The sequence below is a fragment of the Equus asinus genome, chromosome 3, assembly GCF_041296235.1.
Source record: "Equus asinus isolate D_3611 breed Donkey chromosome 3, EquAss-T2T_v2, whole genome shotgun sequence".
Taxonomy (NCBI): Eukaryota; Metazoa; Chordata; class Mammalia; order Perissodactyla; family Equidae; genus Equus; species Equus asinus.
Window position 1 is genome coordinate 125404444 of NC_091792.1, and position 12106 is coordinate 125416549.

Genomic DNA, 12106 nt, shown 5'->3' on the forward strand with positions numbered 1-12106 from the left:
ATACTGTTTAGATATCCATTAAGCCACATTTTTCAAACATTCATTCAGATTTTAATGTATATTACTCATGCTGACACAAGCTGTATACTTTTCTATAAAACTAATAGAATATTTATGAACAATCTATACATTATATTTGGTGCTAGGAGTAAATTACCCTTATTACTTTTATTGGAAATTGTCTGTTGTTTATATTGACTATATAACAATATTGACACTTAAAACAAATAAAAAGTTAATGTCTGAAGTTTACTTCCTTTAGGGAAGAGTTCCATCCAACAGATGAATTATAAAACAGAGAACCAGGCTATCTGAACAGGTGATGATGAATGATTATCTTGACTATTAATTTGACTAGGACTTAGTCTATTTCTTTAGAAATGAAATGAGAATTGGAGGATTTCTCAGACACAAAGAGGAATGAAATGAGTAGTCTAAGATGCATCAATTTCAAATACATGCACACACATGGACTCTGTAATTAATCACTGGAAAGCAGCTGATAAAGTCATGTCTTAAAAGGAAAATGACATCTGTTTTTTTAGAACACATGTGCCACTAGCATGACTAGGCCCAAATGTGAACTGAAGCAATGGTTTTACTTTGAACTAATTTTACTAAGTAGTTCAAAATTAGTAAAATGTAAACTAATTTTACTTTGAATTAATAAACACATCTATACATAGTGGCAATATAAAGATGCATTTTTTCATATTTTAATATTACTAAAATCCAAATATACCTTATATTTGGTGCCAAAAGAAATATTCCAGGCAGAGGAGTAAGATGTGAACTTTTATATTTGATAAATTATTAATTCATATAACTTACATGCTAATCCATCTGTCATCTGAATTCATTTATTTGTGCTGATAGTATCACATGATATTTGCTTAATTAAATATGAATTTTTAATGAGGCTTAATGTCTTCAAAAATTTTAAACTCTGAAGCATCATTGACATAAAATTGCCAAGCATTTAGATATTACCGTTTGAACACATTAAAATACAGTCAAAAACAGCAAAAATTGCAAACATCTAGAGCTTTCTAAATATGGAAGTTTGCAAAAAGTTAATTCAATTGAAGAGACCTAGGGATAATAGCTAAACAAGAAATGCAGAAAACCTGTGATCTTCATTATACAGCAAATTTAACCATTGGTTTTAAAAAGATCTGCATCATTGTAATGTCATACCAAACAAAAATGATTTTAAGAGTCTTTAGGGTTTGCATATATGAAAAGCTTAGACTCATACTGGATTACTGACTCTTACTCCTTTCTCCCTTACAACATTAGCAACATCATGGCCACCATTTAATTTGTGATCATCATTGCTAATCTTATGATGCCTTTTATCTCTGTTTATATAAATTCCAAAACACAACTGCATGATTCCCAAGTCATTCCTTGGCCTCTGAATTCTAACTCCCTATGATTCTATGGAGAATAAGGAAACTCACTGATCCATCCACATCTCTAGCTTTAATTTTCTCCATATTACATAGAAGCATCTAAAATAGAATATATTTATTTTTAAAATTTATTTTTTGCTTCCACTCAGTAGAATATAGACCCACTGAAGGAAAGTTTCTGTTTTGTCCATTGTTATATCTCAGCACCTAGAACAGTATAGAATCTATAACAGATGCTCAATAAATATGAGTTAAATGAATATATGAATCCTGAAGAAAAAATTCTATCTGCAAAGATTAATGCTAATCATTAAACATAAACTTTTAATAGTGTTTTTTCTTAAAAAAATAATAACCTGAAATATGCCTCTGTCTTAGTCAGTGCAGGATGCTTTGGCAAAATACCATAGGGTGGCTTATAAACAACAGAAATTTCTCACAATTCTGGAGGCTGAGAAGTCTAAGATCAAGGCTTCAACACATTCTGTGTATGGTGAGAGCTGACTTCCTAGTTCATAGACAGACCTTCTCACTGTGTCTTCATGTGGTAGAAGGGGAAAGGGAGCTCTCTGGGCCTCCTTTATAAGGGCATTAATCACACTCCTGAGGGGTCTGCCCTCATAACCTAATCATCTCTCACCTTGTAATACCATCATCTTGGGGATTAGATTTCAGTATATGAATTTTGGGAGGACAAAACATTCAGACCATAGCAGTATCTTACAAATGATGAATGAATATCACACCGATTAAGCCAAATAAAAGAGAAAAACGAGTCCAAGTAAAGCAAATAACTTCAAGGTCACAGAAAGCCACCCAGAGGAAAAATTTTTTAGAAGGAAAATTAATAAATTAATGTAGTATGTGTCAGATAGATCCTTCAGGCAGCAGATACTAAGGTAAAACTAGAAATGCAAAAGATTTATTGGGGGGTTAATACCTGTGAAAGTTAAAAGGAAGAGGGAGAAAGAACGGGCAGGAAAAGACTTCAGACTGTAATGTAAGTCCGGTATCTTTGAAAGGAGACAGAGAAGAAAGGAGGATTGGGTAGGAAGAGCCTCAAAACAGTGGAGTCCTGAACTGACCAGAAATGGTGAGTCCTTGTACCACAGTGGTGCTCAGTCATTGATGAGAACTTTCCAGGATGCACAAGGCCTAGGCTGGCAAGCTGATGTAGATCCTAAAGGCAACCACAGCTGGAGACTGCGAGCCAGTTTCATATCCCTCAGTCAGGGCTCTCTTTACCAATTATCTGAAAGCAACACTTCAATGGCGGCTACATAATGAACTTAAGAGGCTCCATCTTTGGATGGATGATGGGGAATAATTTTCCTCTTCTAGGGCAAGGTAACATAATAAGCCTTGCATGGCCATAGTACCATCCCAATAGATGTATATCAAATGACCATATCTGAAGAGAGTAATGAGAAACAAATTCTGAGGTCTAGATATCTCATATCATATGTGGAAATCACATGTCCCAAACCAAGCTTGAGCTTTATCTAACACAAAGCATTCTAAAAGTTAAAAAGATTAATATACAGCCTAGAGAATGCAGTCAATAATATCCTAACAACTTTGTACAATGAAAGATGTTTATTACACTTATCATGGTGATCATTTCACACTGTATGTAAATTTTGAATCACTATGTTGTGCACCTGAAACTAACGGAATATTGTATGTCAACTATTCTATAATAATAAAAAAAGATTAAAAGAACTTAGCCTGGAAATTCTATTAACAAGATCATCAAATCTGTAATTGGACCGTACTTGGGGAAAATTTTTAAAAAAATTGTCCCTAATATTGCACGCATTTCTTTATTTTTGCTTCTGTTTATTTCTTTGTTGTTGTTGCTGTTGGGGAGGGAAGAGGGAAGAAAGGTTAATCTTTAACTTATCCTGAAAACCATATATAGATTTTTTTCTAGAATGTGATCAAGATGGTTAGGCAAGGGGGCATGGAAAAGCAGCACCTATAATAGACCAGTATAGAAGTTATGATGGGACAACTAACAGAGAGGTAGAAACCATAGTGACTATGGATGATCTTCCATTTGGGCCATGTTCCCACAGGGAAGTATTATCACATGAACTATACTACGAGTAACTAACAGGAAAACAGGTCAAAAAAAGCAGACTAAATTATAGCTCTGTCTAATTGTCAGGTTAAAACATAGTGTATTAGCTTTCTATTGCTGAAGTAACAAATTACCACAAATTTAGTAGCCTAACACAACACAAATTTATCTCACAGATTTTGTAGATCAGAAGTTAGGGTGGGCTAGGGTTTCATAAAGCTGAAATCAAGATGTTGGCACGGCTGCCTTCTTTACTGAAGGCCCTGGAGAATAATCTGCTTCCAAAGTCATTCAAGTTGTTGGCTGATTCCATTTCCTTGCAATTGTAGGACTGAGGTCCCTGTTTCCTCACTGGCTATCTGTCAGAGGTCTATCTTTGCTCCTGGATGCTGTCTGTATTCTTTCTCATGCTTTTCATTTGGCCCCCTCTAGCAACAATGAATCAGGCCTCTCTTATGTTTAGAATATCTCTGACTTCTCCTGCTACCTTACCTCCTTGACTCCATTTTGGAAAATTCTCTGTCTTTAGAGACATATGATTAGACTGGACCTAGTGAGACAATCCTAGATAATCTCCCTATTTTAAGGTTCATAACCTTAATGACAACTGTAAAATCCCTTTTACCTTATAATGTAACATAGCAATAAATTCTAGGGGTTTTGGTGTGGACATCTTTGTGGGTCCATTCTGAAGACATACAGCAAAGTTCCTAAGTATACTTTTAAAAACAAAATCAAATTATCCAAATTACTCAAATCAAATTTGAGTACATGTAAAATACTTGCATATGTATACATACATATAAAAATTCACGTGTCCATGCATTTCCCCCAAATGTCTAAATCATTGATGCCAAGATACATTTTTCCATCTACTTCCTAATTGCTCCAACCCTACATTTCATTTAAACATGTAGAAAAACGATTCAAAACATATTTTAAGAATTCAAACACCTTTGAATGAGAGATTTTGATTTAAAAAGTCACCTAAGCTATCTCATTAACAAAATGGCAAGGAACTCTCATGATGTCTACATTTAATGTTGTTCCTGTTCCTCGACATAGACAATAATTGCTCCATTTTCTGTTGAAGGGTACATTAGCTGTTTCTGAATTATGATTACATTTTAGTGTTTAAATCCAGGGAAACAACATTGTTTTAAAATAGGTTGCATTACCTTGCATTTCTCTGTGGGAAATTCTGGGAAGAAATGAAAATGATTTTAGCTACTGCCTACATCAAAATAGAATTATAATTACGTTGCAGGTGGCAAACTACTCAAGGTACCTGCAGAGTACAGATAAAGTGGTTCATTGGCCATCCATTTCCCAGGTGGTTTAGCTTAATCTGCAGAGTATGTATAATGCATATTAATCCAAATAGCCCTGAACTCTAGCCATTTAGAGAAAGCGCACTTGAATCTTCCTTTAAGAATAGGTTTTGCAATACAGTTTTTTCTGGTTCTAATCATGTCACTGGGTATTTTTAAACCCATCTGGAAGCCCATATTGTTACTCTAAAATACTTATCCAGAATTTTTACCTTCTCAGATTACCCTACAATAAAGGGAGTAATGATGCCCTGCATGTGTGCCATGTCAGAAGATGTCCAAAGTATCACTTTATAGCTAAAAATATGTAAACTCCCAGTCTGCATAATTATATTAGGTAGATAGCTCAAGTTAAGTGGAAAATCTCCAAGTATGAGACATTACATCTTCTTTAAAAAAAGACAGTGTCAAAAATCAAAGCATAGCTTGCCCATTCCTATGAAAACATTTATGGTCTATATACTAAACTTGCCCATATATTTTACGATGTGACATTATGCCAGATGGGCTTGTTCATTTGCTCTGTTGATTACATATCATACATGATGGGTTGACAAGCAGCTTGTGGCTTGGAACACAAATAAAAATCTAACAACAAGCAAATATGATGCCAACTCCACTTATAAATCAATGCTGGCTCTAACTCATTGACGTTTACAGATTGGCAAAATCTTTTTCATAATTCAGCTGATTACTGTTACAGATTTAAGGAAAAACATCTATCTTTTGCAGCAAAAGATGCATTATGCCCAACATCATTCTTAATACTTAAAATTAACATTTTTTGAATTAAGCTATATAATAAAATAAAATAAAATCAGTATTAAATTAAATATATTTTATCTGGAAGATAATTCTAAATAAAAATAATTTATAACAAACTCATCTGTAAATCTCACATACTATTTTATGATTTATAGTCAAAGAAAGAGTAAATGACTTAAGTTAGATATGTGAGAAATAAATTTTCTTGCATCAACCTTGAAAATTATATTCAAATACACAGGAAATTTCCATATAACTTAAAAAGTATCTATGAATCCCACCAATATATGCAAATAACATTTCTGGCTAAGATTAGCCATCCTCATTTCCTACTTAAGGATCTCATATTAGGAGGGAAATCTTACATTAATTAAGATTTGTAATAAATATATGTCATTAAATGAATGGAACTTGTCAAACAGGTAAATGTTAAAAGGAAATCTAGGCAAATTATTTCCTTTTTTCATTTGACTTAGGCAATACTCTTTTAAAAATCACCTTATTACTTTTAGTTCCTGCACTTACAGGCTTATTTTCATGGCTGATGTAAATGTTTACCCAGAAAATTAATGAAACACAAAAATGTAATGTTTTATCTAAGCTCTTTCTTCTCTCTTCTTAAGTTAAAAAAACAAACTAGAGCAGTCTTATCTTATACAATCAATTGTAAAAGGATAAAATTTCTATAAATAATCTAGTATATTCTACGATACGCAAGAAGATTTTTAAAAAAATTTTTAACTCAATTCTTATTTTTGTTCAATTTAATTTGAAGCTGGAACAAAACAAAAAGCAATTTTATGAATAATCCCAGCAAAACAATGTTACATATTTATTAATTAAGCATCTTCTCTGACGTACAATTTTTACTTTCATATCTCTTGAATAATCTGGAGAAAATCTCTCCAAAGTAGTCAGAGAAGATCTCTCCAAAGTAGTCAATGAGAATTTTTATAGCTAGTATTCTTGGAAGCATAATTTGAAGGTTATTTAAGATGTCTGAGTGACAGTGAATGGGTTCCCTATAACTCCATCTAAAAGGTAACATCCTAATGGAAAATCAAACGCTATTACTTTTATTAATAGGGTAGTCATCATTTAAAATTTAATTGATCCACACTTCTAGAATAGATGTTCTCAATGGATTTTGTTTTGGGACAACAGAATAGAATTTTTTGAACACAATAAAAAGGCTTCAATATCAAAAACACTAAACAAGTCAGTAATAATTGAATTGAATACCTTATTTTCCGGAATGTTTCATGGTTTCTATAAACAGTGACAATACTTTTCGCTGTTCACTTGGCCATTCTTCAGTGCTGTCACTAAGGTTTTAGGTTTTAACTCTGATCCCCTTTTATTAGATCCCAGGGAGGAAGTTTTCAAATTCATTTTAAACTCTTGCCTCTTACTATTAGAAAGATACATCCAATCTAGACAAATTGTTGGCAGACATTTCCATAACATCACATATAGTTAGTTGAGACAGAAATACATTTTGAATACTTATTAATATTTGGCATCTGTGAAAGATTTCAATACATCCTTATCCAGGACAGAGTGCCTGGAACTGTTGCTTCAGAACCACCATTGACCAGAAAAATACAGGACCCATCAGAATGGTAATCCTTAATACTATTCTTTCTACATGTATGATCCCTATCTTTGCACATTATCTTAGGATGTGTAATGGACGATATTATCTTTCCTATAATTTTTATTACCTTAAAAGTTATGTCCAAAGTATTTATGGGTGTTATTCTATGAATCCTTTTTCTAAATATTTATATAATTTGAAGTGTTTCATATAATTTTCTAATTTTAAACATCTATAACCTTGGTATATATCTTTCCACTGCTGGACATTTAAAAAATTGTATCTGCATTAATATTAGAGAATATCTTATTTTAAGCTTAGTGCATAACTCATAATTTTGTTTCCCTATCTTTTTCAGGCTACACAATTTCAGGTTACAATATACACACATATTGGTGATATATACATATCTATATATATAAAAAGGTAGTCTTTATAAGGATTTAACTCACATAGCTATAGAGACTGAGAAATCTCAAAATCTGCAGTCGCAAGCTGGAGAGCCAGGAGAGCAGAAGCTGTACCTCCTAGTCTGAAATCAAAGGGAGGAAAAGATCAATGTCCCAGCTCAAAGACAGGCAAATTATTCTTTGTGCCACCTTTTGGTTCTATTTAGGCCTTCAATGGATTGGATGAGGCCCACCTACATTAAGGAGGGCAATCCATTTTACTCAGTCTAATGATTCAAATGTTAAACTCATCCAGATACACCAAAAATAATGTTTAACCAAATATCTGGGCACCCAGTGGCCCAGTGAAACTGGCACACAAAATTAACCACCACACTTGGATTCGTGAATATTGAAAAATGATTTGACTATGTGGCCAGGAGCATGGAAGGAGCAAAATTAGAATATTGAATTCAAGGAGATCTGGGGAAGAAGCATGTAACTGAACCAATAAGAGTTGGTATAAAGTGTGAGGATCTTCATCTCACATATTAATGTCCACCAGAGAACATTCTCTACAGAAAAGATATGATGGGGCAATCCAAGACAACAAACTGAAAATTACTTCAAAAAGAGGAGACTCTTTAAGGTAGTATAAAAGGTAGTATAAAGTATATTAATATTAGAAATCAACAACTTTCATTTATACAAACAATGGGTAGAAGACAGCAAAAGAAAACTCAAATTAATCCAGCAACAAGAAATTAAAATATCTATGGATAAACCCAAAAAGAAATGTGCAATGTTTTTAAAAGTAAAACTTTAAAGCACTCATAAAGGACTCACAATAATTGAACAAATTGGAAAGTTACTGCATTTTTTTGGATGTTATCATTTATGCAATTATTGGCACCAATTCTTTAGCTTTCATTGCATCCCTATCCATGTCATGGTCTCATCACAAGGGTAAGGCTCTTCTCTACTCCTTTGATATTGTGATTGGCCTAGTGATTTACTTTGACCATCTATCTCCCTACCCTTCTTACCAACACTATGATAAGAACATACTCTGGCTAGATATCAGCTCAAGGAGAATGAGCTTTTTCTTTTTTTACAGAGCAACAGCCCTCCTGAAAAAGACTGAGTCCCAGAGGAGCATAATATTATCAGATTACTAATAATTAAGTCCAACAAGAAAGCCATGTTTCAAAAAAAATTGTGAATGTGTCTTTTGGCACCAAACTGGATGTCCTCAGACACATAAAGACCTACAAAGTTTCAGAGAGGACTGTATGAGCAAAGCACTGTTAATATAGACCAAAACAAAGCTGGTCTTGGGCCCCAAAAATCAACTAGGGGGAAGGAGGCTGGAGACGTTGGCAGCCACCAAAAAGGATATAGGTTCCAACACATTCTTTAGAAGTGGCCAAGTAAGATAATAGAAAAGGAATATTTCTCTATGACGTCAAGCCAAGAGCCTTGGAAAACAATGGATCTAGGAAACAATCCCAGGAATTAGAATTGAATGCCTAAGCAAGTAATATGCACTACCCAAGAGTTTGGGTACCTGGTAACATTTGCCTAGAGTTCCAAAATTGATATAGATTAGTGACTGCTATAAGTCTCTGACTGTTCTTTTTTAAAATGAGAGTGTGTATTGTGTGTGTATCCTTTCCCGATACAACCATTTTATATAGGGTATGTGTAGTACAGATAATGTGTTTTTTAGTTCATAGGTCTATGGACCAAGAGATCATCCACCTGAAGGTCCAGCTGGAGTAAAAGGGGATGCTGGGGAAGCAGCTCCAGAGGAAGAGCAGCAGCAGAAAGAAGACCATGTCAGCCCCAGTGGGGTACCATGAGGGGCCAGTGATTAAGGCCTGAGTGGCCAAAGAGAAGGATGACAACAAGAGCCACTGCCTGCCCCAGCCTATCCTAAGACAGCTTTGGATAAGAACATGGAGAATTACCTTCAGGAGTAGAAGGACTGACTGGAGGAGGAGATGGCTAGCATCCAGGATGACTACAGCCTGGTGAGTGAGAGGGAGAAGTTGCTGGAGGAGGAGAAGATGCTAGAAGACCTGCAGCAGGAGCAGCAGGCCACAGAGCTGCTTGCAGCCAAGTACAAGGCCACAGAGAGCAAGCTACTCATCAGGGCCAGGAACATCATGGATCACACCAACAAGTGACAGAAGATGTATGAATTGAAAAGTCAGGAGACTGCCAAGCAGAAATGCTGTGAGCAGGAAATGCAGCAGGAGATGATGCTCTGAGATGAGGAGACCATGTAGCTCTGGGCCACCAATGCATCCAGGCAGCAGAGGTGGAAGTCAAAACCAAGAAACTCGAGAAGTTCTACACCAAGCTGCAGAAGGTGAAGGTGGAGATCCAGAACCAGCATGATGAGTACATCCACATGCGGCATGACTTGGAGAAGGCACAGAATGAGCAGACCTGGGAATTCAAGCTCAAGTATCAAGAACTTCATCCCTCGTGAGAAGAACAAGATCATGAACTGGATTTCCAAGACTATAAGGAAGAGAAGTGGAAGTTCTAGCCACTTTTGCCAGCTGGAGTCAATAACAGGCAAATGAAGACGCAGCCCACGCCTACAATGGGCTACCTATCAGGCCTATCAGACAGTAAGCTTGGGTTGCCATGTTGCCATGGAAATGGAGTCCCACCCCCAGCACAGTGCTGAAAATATAATGTTTTTTGGAGTTGAATGTGTCCCCTCCAGCTGTGTTTGAGATGGCATTCTCTCATGACCAAGAACAAGACCCCCATGCATTATACATGGAGAGGCTCATGCGGCTGGACATCTTTCTGGAATAACCTTCCATGTCTAAAGACTGCAAGTCCAGATCCTGGTGCCAGAATCCTCAGTGGCCTCCATCCTCCACCACACATGCCTCACTGGCCTCCAGAGGGCTATACTATGAGTATACTCCTGGGATGGGACAGCCAACCCTGGAACATCTCATCATCTGCTCAGTGTCTGCATGTGTGTGTGCATATGTGTGAGGGGGTGAGAATCTGGCAGACCACACCTATTCCTGCTCTTCTTAGCCTTCTTTACTTAATTGTTATTTATTCATGGAGCTCAGTGAGTGTGGAGAGACGCCCTTGCCTGAGTTGTCTGGGACTGCCACGGTCTCTGCATAGCCTCCTTTTCTTCTGACTTTAGATCACCCCCAGTCAGATGTCAAGCTCCTCCCCTGTCAATGCTCCCAGAAGGGGAAAGGGCCAATGCCCGTGAAAGAGTACTTTTCCTACCTGGCTCACTCCATAAGCTCCATCTTCTATGCTGATGATGAACATTTCCTAAGCACTTTCGGGGACCAGAAAAATGCTAGATGTCCACTGAGGATGAAAGGTATCCTGACAGTGTTGGGCCTGTGCTCCCAGCAGAGAGAGCCCCACTTTCCACTTTCTGGGCCTTAGACAATCTCTTTCGGCTTCTTGGGCTCCTTTTCAAGGACTTAAATGATCTCATCCTCACAGTCCATGCTCTTCAGCTTTGGAAATAACTCATGGCTTCCCAAACTCTGCTTCCTGCCCACCTTCCCAACCCTTGGATGGAAGTTTCGACCAACCAATCCTGCCTCCTTGGGACCTGCAGGAAATGGAACAGTAATGGAGATGACATGGACAGTCATCAAGGGAAGTCCTTTCTCCTGGTTGCTTTGTTTCTATCCTATCTGAGAAGTAAATTCAGTCAACAAGCGATCAAACCAAGTCTCCATTTTTGAGATGCCTCTCCTTCCTGCTTTGATTATTTTCCCTGCAGCTGCCTGGATCCCAGTTCATAATGTGAGGAATCTATGTCATTCTACTCCATGGGTAAACATAGGTATCCTGTCTGTTGCTTTTCCACCTCATTTAGCACAGGAGATGGAGACCCAGACAGAATGTGCCGACTTTGCCTATTACCCCTGTTTCTGAATCACATTTGTTGGGGACTGTTTTGTTGAAAACTGACCCTTTCTTCATCATTGTGAAAACTGGTCCCTAGGGAAGTACTCTGCAACTTCCTATGTGATACCCCATGACATGTCCAGGTATCTCACTTGATAACTACGTTTCTACCCCCTCCCCAAAAAGGGCGGGTAGACAGGAACAGAACTAGAGGGGGCGTCCAAAGGCTGCACTCCCCGGCTTGAGGACACAGTTTCCCACTTGATGCTGATATGGGAGTGGGTGGTGACTGTGAAGGCAACATCCACGTGGTATTATACCGTATAATATACTAGCGAGAGGTTCCGGTGTGCCTTCTGCAGGGACACAGAGTAGCGGGTGTCTCTGTGTGGGGCACTTACCTCGAACAGGTCAAGGGTTGGGAGGGTGTGGCCTGGGCTTGTCACGTCTGAAGGCAGATGGTGCAATGGTCAGCCCAACCCGAGCTGACCTCTTTGCTTCCAGTGCTCCGAGAGGCCCAGAGAGAGGCTCCTGGAGGCAGGGAGAGGGAAACAAGGCAGGGCGCCACGGAGAGGGGCGCCTCTGCGGTCTCCCCAGTGGAACACTCC

The 12106-nt window shown here is 37.4% G+C and overlaps 1 pseudogene; it reads left to right on the top strand.

The window, feature by feature from the left end:
* The first annotated feature begins 9320 nt into the window (after window positions 1-9320).
* Window positions 9321-10604, top strand: LOC106841228 (kinesin-like protein KIF3C; annotated as a pseudogene).
* Window positions 10605-12106: the final 1502 nt, after the last annotated feature.